The sequence below is a fragment of the Desmodus rotundus genome, chromosome 4, assembly GCF_022682495.2.
Source record: "Desmodus rotundus isolate HL8 chromosome 4, HLdesRot8A.1, whole genome shotgun sequence".
NCBI classification, from domain to species: domain Eukaryota; kingdom Metazoa; phylum Chordata; class Mammalia; order Chiroptera; family Phyllostomidae; genus Desmodus; species Desmodus rotundus.
In genome coordinates this window covers 136,944,239-136,956,310 of record NC_071390.1, presented here as the reverse complement: position 1 = coordinate 136,956,310, position 12,072 = coordinate 136,944,239, and the positions used below count along the sequence as shown (strand labels likewise).

At 40.8% G+C, this 12,072-nt stretch overlaps 1 protein-coding gene across 4 annotated transcripts in view; it reads right to left on the bottom strand.

Annotated features, from left to right (window-relative positions):
* Positions 1-12,072, bottom strand: part of FRMD4A (FERM domain containing 4A) — a 445,706-nt gene that overhangs the window by 273,389 nt on the left and 160,245 nt on the right. The window lies entirely within an intron of this gene.

Sequence of the window (12,072 nt, the reverse complement as noted above, 5' to 3'; positions counted from 1 at the left end):
AAATTCGAAAATGAGCATTTTGCTTCCAACCCTATTACAAAGACACGATTCCCTGTCAGTGTAAGAAAATACTGGGCCCTGGCCGGGTAGCTCAGCTAGTTAGAACATCGTCCCAATACACCAAGGTTGCAGATCCGATCCCCAGTCAGGGCACATACAAAAATCAACCAGTGAATGCACAAATACGTGGAACAACAAATAGATCTATCCCCTCTCAAGTCAATTAATAATAAGGAAATGCTGATGCAGGAGACGAGGTGTGCGAGGTTTGGGCACCCTGGTGGGAACGCAGACACTCCCTCCTTTACTGACAGGCACCCGCAGCCCTGATGACTGTCAGAAAAGGTTCAAACCAATGCACAGACTCACCGAAAGTTACCAACAAACCTAATAAATTCACTAATTGTTCTTCTTGGTGCAAACCTTTTCCCCCTTTAACCATAACACATGTTATAGATCATCAGGGAAAAGGCTAAGCCCCACACCATATGTAGGCATTAAATAATACAAAGGGCACAGCCCTTGGAAAACGTACAATGCCATAATGAAATGATGAAAGAGGAACAGCAGAAATAGCAAATTGAGAATCAAAGCTTAACTTTCCACATGTGGAAACGTTTGTTTGAATCACGGTGTAATCCGTCGGCTCCAGACTGGTTGTACTAGCTGTTTAAGAAGATACAAATGAATTCTTGAAAACCCAATCTCATTTTAGAGGAAGTGCTCGTCATTAGAATTTACTACTGACAACCTCATAATTAATCATGAATATAACTGATAAAGTTCCATTTTCAAAACAGTCCATGTTTCTAGAGAGGTCTCAGTACAGAAGCGCGATTTCTACTAAGAAGAAAACACACAAATCATTCTCTCTGATGACAACCCCCTCCCTGCAGCCCAAGGATGATAAGGTGATCTCATATATTAGCTCACTTGTCTTATTTTTCTTACAGTCTTTGTAGGAAATGTGGTATACAGGTCATTGCAGGCCTGGCTTTGCGGGCCATGAAGAGTTGTTAAAGCGTGGGTTTAGAATAGGTATGTATAAATTTAACAAAGGACTCTCCCCAAATTCTGACACTTGGGTGGTCACCCTAGCCACTGGTCCATATTTTCTTCTAGAAGCAGCAGAGATGGGTCAACCTCGGATGATTTTAAAACCATGTAACAAACCACACTTCTTGGAGGAAGGTGGGAATGTCCCCTGGGACACTGTCCCTCTCCTAGTTTCTTTGTTAGACTATATATCTTAACACCAGGAAGAGCAGAGATGTGCCTCTTTTGTGCTTTGTCCAGCAGGTATTAAGAAATAAAAAACAGAAGGCCCTGGCCAGGTAACTTAGTTTCTGAGAGAGTTGTCCCAATACACCAAGGTTGCAGGTTTGTTCTTTGGTCAGGGCACAGACAAGAATCAACCAATGAATGCATAAATAAGTGGAACAACAAGTCAATCTCTCTCTCTCTCTCCCCCCTCTCTCTTCCCCCTTCCACTCTCTCTAAAAAAAATCAATAAATAACAATTTTAATAAAGAAAATAAAAAACAGAAACAAAGTAGACAACGCTAATGAATGATGTATTTGCTACAAATAGACCAAAAGCAAAACGTAACAAATAAATAATGATATCCAACTTAAAAAAATAATAATCTAAAACAGGATTACAGACACCACACATATGTTCAACATTTTGGGGGCCAGAAGCAATTTATGGCAGGGCAGTATTTGAGGTTGTTGGTCTTATTTATTTTTCCTATAGTTTGTATGGCACAACCAGGGGTGATGGGGGTGGGGGTGGGAGGTACAGAGGTGGATTTATCATGAAGCTAATCAAGCTTAATACTTCAGTTGTGACTAATGTCTCTTCCCACAATAACTTTCCCTCTGTTAAACTTTCCCTCTTGATTAAGTAGCATCAGAATCGCCATTAACATTTTTGAAATCCAGCAAAAGAAAAACTGAGTTGGAAGGCATGTAGTTTGTGTTAAGTGGGACGTATTCATGCAGTTCACAGTCACTCCCATCTATGAAAAGATAAAAATGAGCTGTATCAGTGTAGCCATGGCTTCCTGCCATGCTCCTAACACAAAGTTATACATGAAAGTACAGGGCCAGGTCTTAACTGGGTATTACTACATCTCATAGCATCTGGCTATAGAGGAATGTGGCCTCTACATAGGAGAAGGTTCAAAAAGCTAGGAGCCAGAAACTAGTCAGAGGAGAAAACTTCTAATTATCTGACAGTAAATTATAAGTAGAGGGTCCAGTTCTCATAATCCCCAGTCAAAAGTAGAAGCTTGTCCCCTGTCCGGGATATATATAATATATGCCATATGCCATTACAAAAGTACCACATAAATTTTTCTTCATTAAAGGAAATAGAATGCAATTGATTTTTTTAAAAAAAATTCTGGTTTTTAGATGGCACACGCCTGTACTTTTACTATCAACAGCAAGTTTGTTTGATAATAGAACATAAAAACAAAAGAAACTGGAAAGAGGGCTTTTCAGACTTCTGGTCAAGATGGCGATGTAGGCAGACAAGGCTCACCTCTTCGCATAGCCTCATCAAAATTACAACTAAAATATAGAACAATCATCACTCACTCAGAACAGTCACGAATCGAGTTGAATGGAAGTCTGACAACTTACAGAATTAAAAAACCCACATCCATTCACACTGGTAGGAGGGGTGCAGATGTGGAATGGGCTGATCCCTCACTCATGTGTGGTGGATAAAAATTCAGGAGGGATATTTTGGGAGCAAAGACTCCCAGGCCCGCACCAGGCCCCATGGCCCAGGGTTCCAATGCCAGGAAGACAAGTACCCACAACTTCTGGCTGCAAAATCTAGCACCGATTGAGTTGGAAGAAACTGCTGGAATCCCAAGGAGCTTCTCTTAGGGAACCCACACATGGACTCACCTACACAGACTCGCTCCCTCTGAGTTCCAGTACCAGCGTAGCAGCTTGAAAGGCACCAATGGCATACAGGGAGGAACAGAAGTGCCTGGCATCAAGGCAAGGCAAGCAGAAACCATTGTCTCTTTTCTAAACCCTCCTCTAACAAGACTGGAAAGCTGGTGCCATATCTGAGACTCCATCAACCTGCCTAACACTATTTGCCCTGTTTCAGAGATCCCCAGAGACTCTGCCCCACCCAAGTTGCTTTTCCATATGAAGGGATGGTCTTGGCTCACATTTCACGACTTCCTAAAATCCTCTCAAATAAGCAATAGCCAGCGTCAGTGAGCCCTAGGCCCAACACTAGCAGCAGCCAGCCTAGATTCACAGCTTGGCTTCCCCTGGGAATCTCCAAGCCCAGCACAAGTAGCAGCCATCGCAGATTCCTTTATAACTCAGGCAGGGTGGACCTGGGGCAAAACACAGGTTGGGGCTAACGTTGGCCTGCACCGCCAGGGAAACCCCAGGCCCAGCACACACAGTGGACAGCTACAGACCACGTCAGAGCACTGCCACCCTGCCCCTGCACAGCTGATCCTCCAGGATGGAGGTTTGTGGTCAGTGCTCACAGCCAATCCTTGAAGCTGACTGGTCTGGGTAAATCCCTCCCATTGATCTGCCAACAGCAACCAAGGCTCAATTACAAGAGGAGGGTGTACTCAGCTCACACAAAGGGCCCACCTCGAGTACTCAGCTTGGGTGATAGGAGAGGCTGTGCCACTGGATCCTACAGGACACCTACTACATTAGGCCACACTACCAAGACACGGAGTCAAAGCAGCTCTATCTAATACATAGAAACAAACACAGGGAGGCTGCCAAAATGAGACAGAGACACACAGCCCAAATGAAGGATCAAATCGAAACTCCAGAAAAAGAGCTAAATGAAATGGAGATAAGCAGTCTATTAGAAGCAGAGTTCAAAACACTGTTTATAAGGATGCTCAAGAAACTTAGCGAGCATCTATCAACAATTGAATCTAAAAAACAAACTAAGCAAACAGGAACAGAGACAAAATCATGGATATGGAGAATGTTTTGATGGTTGCCAGATGGGAGCAGGGTATGGTGGAATAGGTGAAGAGGTGAGGGGATTAAGAAGTACAAATACGTAGTTACAGAATAGCCATGGAGATATAAAGTACAGTATAGGAAATGGAGTAGCCAAAGAACTTATATGCATGACCCGTGGACATGAACAATGGTGGGGGTATTGCCTGAGGGGTTAGGTGGTACTGGGTTGAGGGGGGCAAAGGAGGGAAACTCAACATCTGTAATAGCATAATCAACAAAATATATTTTAAGAAAAAGAAAGAAGGCTTTCCAAGTTTGACAACAATTTAAAAAACTTGAACAGTATTTCCAGTAAGTTGTAAATCAGAAAGAAACATTTCTAAACTAACATTAACATAGGGAAAAATTTTCAATCAGCAGTGCTAGAGGAAAGGCCATCTCATCTTCCTCTTTGTCTCTACAAAAATATTACAAAATCATTTGAAGAGATCACAGAGTAAGTGGCCAAACACGGAACACTTTCCCAGATAGACCACCTGTTAGGCTACAAAACAAGTCTCCATAAATTTAACACCAAAATCATATCAAATATCTTCTCTAACCACAATGGTACGAAACTATAAATGAATTATAAGAAGAAACCTGAAAAACACACAAATGAAGAAGCTAAATAACAAGCTACTATACAATGAATGGGTTGAAACAAAATCAAGGAATAAATCAAAAAATATCTTGAGACAAAAATAAAAACACAATGACCTCAAATCTATGGAAGCTGCCAAACCACAACTGACAACTATAGAGTTAAAAAAAAAAAATTCTAAGTGGGAAATTCATAGCAATAGAGGTCTATCTTAAGAAACAAACAAAAACTCTCAAATAAGCTAACTTATTGGAACTAAGTCAAAAGCTAACCTAGCTAAATGAAGCTAATAAAGCTAAACCCCTTCAGGAACTTAAAAAAATAAACAATAAACAAAGCCCATAAGGAGTAGAAGCAAGGAAATTGAGATTACCAGAGCAGAAATAAATAAAATAGCCTAAAAATACAAAATATCAATGAATCCAAGAGGTGCTTCTTTGAAAATACAAACCAAATTGATAAACCTTTAACCAGACTCATCAAAAGTAAATGAGAGAGGACCCAAATAAATAAAATCAGAAATAAAAGAGAAAAAATGATGAGTGACAACACAGAAATACAAAAGATTATAAGAAAATAGTGCCAAAAATTATTTGCCAGCAAATTGAACAATCTGGGAGAAATGGATAAGTGCCTAGAAACATACGATCTTCCACGACTGAGTAAAAAAGAAACAGAAAATCTAAACAAACTAATAACTACTAACAAAATCACTCAGTAATTAAAAACTTCCCAACAAACTTAAGCCCTGGTCCAGGAATCTTTAAGAGTGAATTCTACTAAACATTCAAAGAAGAATGAACACTTATCTTTTTCACATTATTCCATAATATTTAAGAGGAGGGCAGGCTTCCAAGCTCATTTTACAAAGCCAGTATTTTCCTGATTCTAAAACCTGACAAAAGATAACACGAACAAAGAAAACTATAGGCCAATATCCATGATGATCATAGATGCAAAAATCCTTAACAAAATATTAGCAAACAAAAATCAAGAATACATTAAAAAGATCATACACCAAGTGGGATTTATTCCTGGGTTGCAAGGTTCGTATCAATGAACGTGATACACCACATAAACAAAATGGAAAATAAGAATCATATGGTCATATCAAAAGGTGCAAAAATTTTTTTGACAGAATCCTGCATCCATTTATGATAAAAACTCCCAACAAAGTGAGAATAAAGGGAACATAGCTCAACATAGGAAAGACCATAAATGACAAACCCACAGCTAATATCACACTCATTGAGGAAAAGGCAAAAGCATTTTCCTTAAGATCAACAACAAGACAAGGATGTCCACATTCAAATTGTATTGGAAGTCATAGCCCCAGTAATCAGACAAGAAAAATATATAAAAGGCAACCAAATTCAAAAGGAAGAAGTAAAACTCTCAGTATTTGCAGATGTCATACTATATAGAGAGAATACCCTAAAGATTACACCAAGAAACAACTAAAACTTATAAACAAATTCAGTAAAGTAGCAGGATACAAAATTAATATGCATAAATCAGTTCCATTTTTATACACTAATAATGAACTACCAGAAAAAGAAATTTAGAAAACAATTCCATTTACAATTGCATCAAAAATGTCTAGGAATAAATTTAACCAAGGAGGTAAAAGACTTGTTCTCTGAACATTATAAGACCTTGAAAAAAAATGGAAAAAATTACAAATAAATGGAAGCATACACCATGCTCATGGATAGGAAGAATAATATGATTAAAATGTCCATACTACTGAAAGCAATCTATAGATTCAATGCAATACCTATCAATGACATATTTTACAGAACTAGAACAAATAATCCTAAAATGTATATGGAACTACAAAATACCTCAATAGCCACAGCAGTAAAAAAGAATAACAAAGTTGGAGATATCATGCTACCTGACCTCAAACTATACTATAAGGCTAATCCAAATGAAACGGTATTGGCATAAAAACAGACACAGAACAATGGAACAAAATAGAGAGCCCAGAAATAAACCCATATTTATATGGTCAATAATCTATGACATAGTAGGCAAGAATATAAAATGGGGTAAAAACAATCTATTCAATAAATGGTGTTGGGAAAACTGGACAGATACATGCAAAAAAAATAAAACTAGACCACCTTCCTACAACATATACAAGAATAAATTCAAAATAAATTGAAGACTTAAATGTAAGACCTAAAACCATAAAACTCCTAGAAGAAAACGCAGACAGTATATTCTCTGACATTACTCCTAGTGTTGTTTTTGTTGATATGTCTTCTTGGGTAAGGGGAAAAAATAAACAAATGGGATTGCATCAAACTAAAATGTTTTTGCACAGCAAAAGAAACCATCAACAAAATGAGAAGACAATTAGGAAAACATGTTCACCAATGATATATCTGGTAAGGGGTGAATATCCAAAATTAATAAAGAACTCATACAACTTGACACCAAAAAAAAAAAAAAATCCAATTTGAAAATGGGCAGAGGACCTGAATGAACACTTCTCCAAAGAGGACACACAGATGGATGGCCAGCAGAAATAGGAAAAGATGCTCCATGTCACTAATCACCAGAGAAAAGTAAATTAAAACCACAATGAGATACCATCTCACACCTGTCAGAAAGGCTATCATCCATAAGTTAACAAACATCAAGTGCTGGCAAGGATGTGAAGAAAGGGGGACCTTTTTGCACTGTTGTTAGGAATGCAGACTGGTGTAGCCACTGTGGAAAGCAGTATGGAAATAGCTCAAAAAATTAAAAATGGATCTGCCTTTTGACCCAGTGATCCCATTTCTGGGAATATATCCAAAGGAACCAAAAAACACTAATTGGAAAGAACATAGCACTCCTAGGTTCACTGCGGCATTACTTCAATCGCCAAGGTATGGAAGCAGCCCAGCTGCTCATCAATAGACAAGTGGATAAAGAAGAAGTGGTACATATATACAACAGGGTATTACTTGACCATAAAAAAGAAGGAAATCTTACCATTTGTAACAACATGGACAGACCTACAGGGTAGTTCTAAGTGAGATAAATCAGACAGAGAAAGACAAATACCATATGATTTCACTTACATGTAAAATCTAAAACCAGAGTAAGTGAACAAACAAAACATAAAAAGATTCACAGACAGAGAACATTCTGATGGTTGCCAGGTGGGAGGGATGTTGGAGGACTGGCTGAGGGTATTAAGAAGGACAATCGGTAGTTATATACCAGTCGTGGGGATGTAAAGCACAGCATAAAGAGTATAATCAATAGCATTGTAGTAACTATGGATGGTGCCAGGTGGGAACTAGGTTTATCGGGGGGATCACTTTATAAATTATATAAATATCTACCCACTGTGCTATATATCTGTAACTAATACAAAAATAGTGAATGTTGACTGTACTTTAAAAAATAAAAATTAAGAAAAAAAGAGTACATAGCCAAAATATGCAGGGGGGAAAAGGATTAAGAGAGATGTGTTAGGCAGTTAATTAATCAACTTGTGTCATTTTTCTAGATTTTGTGATGCTCTCACATTTGTAATGTGCTGTAGTTTTCCTTGCACACCTAAATCTGTATAATTTAAAATTTTTCTCTCCTTTTAAAGCTTCTCCACACCCAAATATGAACATTTCAGCCTCCACAATTAACTGTCATCTGGGAGAGTAATGTGATCGAGAAGTACTGGGTAAGAGGCACTTCAGAAAGACCGAGTTCCTGCAGAAAGCAGAATGGAGCTGCATTCGGTGCTAAGGCACACCAGAGCCACTCTGGGGAGAGTGATGGGGATCTGGAAATGGGGCAGGTTTCCCTATGGTGTTGCAGGTGGACCCTGTTCCAGAGAAGGTCACTGCCATCCTAGGTAAGAAACCACACTCTCTTCACGGTTTGGGGTAAACATAATAAAAATAACATTTATTGAGTGCTTTGTATGGACCAAAGAATGGACTTAATTTGAACTGAGTTAACCTCTGATCTTTATTTTATTTATTTTTAAAATCCTCACCCAAGGCCCAAGGATAAATTTATTGATTTGAGAAAGAATGAGAGAGAGAGGAACATTGATGTGAGAGAGAATCACTGATGTGAGAGAATCACCTATCAGTTGCCTCCCTGCCCGGGACCCAACCTGAAACCTAGGCATGTGCCCTGACCAGGGATCAAGCCTGTGATATTTCAGTTTATGGGATGACTCTCCAACCAACTAAGCCACACTGGCCAGGGAAATACATACATTTTTAAAGCGTCCTCTTCCTCCAGTGATTTTGTGCTGCCTATTGAGGGTTTTGTAAGCATCTGCGTACTACCTGACAGTAGAAGGAGCCTCGTTCAGTTCAGGGGCTCTCCAGCTGGACTGCACATTGCAATCACCTGGAAAGCTTTGACAACATACCAGTACACAGGCCCCGGATCAATTAAATCAGGATCTCTGGGAGATTTAAATCAGGACACCTGGGCATGGGTGAGAGTAAAGGCTCCCAACTTGAATTTCAAGTCCAGCCAGAGTTCGACAGTCATCACCTTAGCCAATGAAGAAACCATAAACCATGAAAGCATTGCTATGAAGTAGCAGAAAAAATATATTTTAGTTTCTGCCCCCAGTTCCTGGCACAGAGCTCCTAAAACCCTTGTCATTTCCTAAGTGATAAGAGCACTAGGAGCATCTTTTATTTTAATATTTGGCTTTTGACCCTGGTTCCTGACACAGAATTACAAAACCCCTTGGGATTTCCCAGGTGATAGGAGTGTCTTTTGTTTTGGTGATGTGATTCTGGGTGGGCTCTTGGATTGGGGCTGGTCACCAGAAAAACCAAGCCATGATTAGAGACTTGGAACTTTCAGCCCCACCCCCATCCTCTAGGGAGAGGAGAGGGGCTGAAGATTAACTTAATGACCACTCATGCTTATGAGGTGCTGCATGCACCCACAAAAATCCCAAATGTAGGAGGTGGGGGTTCCAATAACTTTTCGGCAGATCAGCGAACACATCTCGGTGTCAGGGGGATGACACTCCCCAACTTCACAGGGACAGGAGCTGCTGCCCTCGGGACCCTCCCAAGCTCTGTGTGTGTCTTCACTGGCGGTTCATCCGCGTCCTTTATCATGACTTTTATCCTACAATCAAAGTGGTAAATGTAAGTGCTTCTGCGTTCTTCGAGCTGTTCTAGAAAATGACTACACCCAGGGAGGGGCTCATGAAAACCTCCAATCTGTAGCCAAGTCGAACAGAAGTAGGGGTAATCTGAGGGCCTAACCCTCAGGATTGGCATCTGGGGGGGCAATCTTGTGGGACTGAGCCCTTAACTGCAGGGTCTATGCCAGCTCCGGTCAGTGTCAGAATTGGGGTGGGGGAAACCCTCAGGCGTGGTGTGGGAAGTGCTGTGAGTGTGAGAGTAGCAGTGCGACAGTAGAGGAAACACGGCGGTTTTCCTACACAAGTACTTGCCTAAACACAATACATAAGAACGGCCATTAGTCACCTTATCACTAAAAAAATAAAGGCAGTCTCGGTGAACTTTTCCCAAGATAAAAAACAGTAAGAATACTATTAAGAAGTATATTATCAAACAACATTTCCCATCTGTATACACTTAGTATTTGCAGCACACTTCAGCAAATGTGCCCTTATTGAATTCTTACGTGGCCACGAAGCTGCTGCCCTGCCCTGCCTCTGGAAGGGAGGAAGCAGAGGACGGGCACATGCTACTTGCTTCTCAGCAAGTGTCTGATGAATTGAATAGAGAGGTTGAGCAGCAACAAATTTTTTTTCCAAGCCTGGTAGCCAATAAAATTCAATGTTCTTTTTCAGTGTACTTCTAACATTAAGGGAAGTCCCGAAAAAGCCCCTTGAGGTGGGGCAAACCCACCCTGCCTACTTGATTTAAAATCTTGGCTTTTATATAATTTTCTGAGAAATGAAGAAGACAAATAGGAGATAAAAAAGAAAGTGGGAGCCCAGGTTGGTGTGGCTCAGTGGACTGAGTGCCAGCCTTGGAACCAAATGGTCTCCAGTTCAACTCCCTGTCAGGGCACATGCCTGGGTTGAGGGCCAGGTCTCCAGTCAATATTTCTCTCCCTCTATCTCTCCCTCCCTTCCTCTGTCTCTAAAAATAAATAAATAGAGAGAAGAAAGAAAGAGAGAGAGGAAGAAAGAGAGAAAGAAAGAAATGGAGGTAGGAACCCAGGGCCCTCAAATTCATTCACAAGCACAGCAACACCTAAGAATTAACTTAACTAAGAAATTAACCCCCAATACCAAGCTGTTTGAGATTTGACTCTAAAACCAAGTTTCTGAAAAATTTTCAAATGGACAAAACAATCTCATGACTAATTAATACTAATTGAATCTCCCATCAGGGAGATTTTTTTCCAGTTTTCTTTCAGATTCACAACCCGTCATTGGAAATATCACGTACATTTTTTAGACTGTTGTCAAATTTGGGAATGCTTCTTTCACATTTCACTTATGTAAGGTTGATTATGGACATATTTGCTGTTCCTAGTAAAACTATAGGTATGTGTCCTTCAAACACAGAAATTCTGGGGGAAAAAAATCTTGTTTCCAGAAATCACTGGGTTTCAGTCTGACTGCCATGGGCAGATGAACAGGAGGGAGCAGGGGTCCTCTGTAAAAACCAACCCAGGGCTCTTGGGCACATCTTCCCCAAAGCTGTCACTTCAGTGTAAGCCCAGACATTCCACAAGGAGGGGAGGGAGGAAGGGTGGCTGCATGGTCCGTGTTGTTTAATCATTACAGTTCATTAAGGGATTATACGCCGCCAAATTACGCCTAAAAATACAAAGGCCAGCTGTGCCTGTTTGGTTCCAAGCATGTGATGAGCCAGCTAACAAGGAGAGAGGGCCAAAACTACGCAAGTTCACTTAGTGAAATAAACTGGGTTACAAAACACCGTCACTGAGGAAGAAGTAGTGACACCCCTGTCAAGAACCAGGTCGGGGGAAGCCCTGCCCCGTCACTACTTTGCCTTCACCTCCCCACCCCCGCCCCCACCCACACTCAGTTTCCTTCCTCTCAGGCTGGGCGAGGGCTGTGAGGGCTCAAGTCTCAGTGGCAAAAGGACACAGTCTGCAGGGATGAACAGGGAAAACAGATACTCTTGTCTCCCCCTTTTAAGGGTTCTGCACCCCCAGCCAGCTGATTCAGAAGGGCTGCCTTCCTGCAGAAAATTTTCTCTTTAGAAGTTTTCGTGAATGTGTGACTTCAGAGGCCACTCTGTAAGCCACCAAAGGGACAGGGAAGTGAACACAAAGACTGGATGTTGTTGCTCAGCATCTTCCCTCCTTGCCTCCTGTCCCCAGAGCCATGCGTCCCTTACCAGCTTGCCACCCCCAACACACACTTTGAGAAAAGAGTCCCTTGTGAGAGGAGCGTGAACTCATGGAAAGAGCATCCTCATCTTTGTGACCAGAAAACCTTTGGTTTACATGGCAGAGCTCTCACT